Source organism: Rousettus aegyptiacus, unplaced genomic scaffold, assembly GCF_014176215.1.
Source record: "Rousettus aegyptiacus isolate mRouAeg1 unplaced genomic scaffold, mRouAeg1.p scaffold_m13_p_3, whole genome shotgun sequence".
Taxonomy (NCBI): domain Eukaryota; kingdom Metazoa; phylum Chordata; class Mammalia; order Chiroptera; family Pteropodidae; genus Rousettus; species Rousettus aegyptiacus.
Genome location: NW_023416306.1, coordinates 107,563,183 through 107,564,639, shown reverse-complemented (window position 1 = coordinate 107,564,639; position 1,457 = coordinate 107,563,183).

The window sequence follows — 1,457 nt, the reverse complement described above, 5'->3', positions numbered from 1 at the left end:
TTTCTTTTGGTTTCCAGTTGGTGGCCTTTAAGCCACTTGAGTGTCTGCTTTATATAAAGTCTTAATAATGTGTTTTTTTTTTCTTAAGGATGTTTAGTCATGCTCGCTACTTTCATTCTCAGTTCCTGTCAGTGTTAGTAACAGTTTTGGTAGCATTTGCTCAGATTCCCCTGGGGCTCCGTGGCATTCGGTCTCCAAAGGTATGGGGGAGGAGCCCTCTGGGTTGGGGGTTGGGGGCTACAGCTCAGCCTAGGTTTTGCAACCGCAGCTGGTAAAAATCAACTGTTGTTTCTCTGCCATCCCTGCTTTTCTGCTGTTCCCGTTTCTCTGTCTTCTGCCCTGATGACTGGGCACTGCCACCAGCTACGTAGAGCTCACAGCACTTCCCAGGTAGGGCTGTTCAGGGAAATCACGATACCTTCTCCCCTACCCCTCCTCCTACAGGGAGCTCCAGCTGCAGCTGTGAGAGGCAGCTTCTTTGTTCCTCCCAGTCCACCGCCCAACACCCAGTGTTCTGACCTGTGGTAGCTCTTTTGCCAAGTCCCATGCTCATATGTACTGGTGTGCAGTTTGGGCATTTTTTGTTGAATTTTAGATTTTCAGCTTATTGTTGTCTCAAGGGGAGAGATTTGGGGACATCTCTCACTCCATCATGTTTCTTGTATATTGCTTTAAATTTTATTTTTACACAATCATTTCTTCACTTTCATTTCTTCTAATGAAAATCTTCAGTGTAATATTGAATAGAAGATAGTGGGAATCTTAATCTTATTTCAATCTCAAACAGAAATCTAGTATCATTTCACCTTATATGTTGTGAAATACAACATATAACATGTTGAGGCTTTTTTTGTAGATACATTTCATCAAATAAATTACCTTCTAGTTGACAAATAATTATCATGAAAGATATTGAATAGATATTGCATCTATTAAAATAGTCTTATTATTTTTCCTCTTTGGTCTGTTAGTGTGATGAAGTACATTGATTTTTCTAATGTTAATTGTACTTTCATCCAATAGCTCCAATTTTGTCAAATATGTTGTAGTTTTTATGTATTGTTGTACTTGATTTGCTAAATTTTGTTTAGAATTTTTATATACATGTTCATAAATGAGATTGTCCTATGATAATTCCTTTTCAATGTCCTTGTCCTCTTTTGACATATAAAGTTTATACTAGTTTCATAAAATGAATAATTTTCATAAATGTGGAGATTTTCTAGTTATCATTTTGGATTTTTACATCACCTATATTTTAGCTGAGCAGTTCTCACCTTTGTTATCTCTCCAATGTCATCAAGCAATTTTTTTTCATATTTCTTTTCAACTCTCAGACTTTTTCAGTGTAGGGTTAATATGAATATCTTACTATGTAATTCCCAGAAGCTTCCTCACTTAGTTTTCATCACAGAAAATCCTGGGATCTTTACATGGAATATGTCACCTCTGGTTAT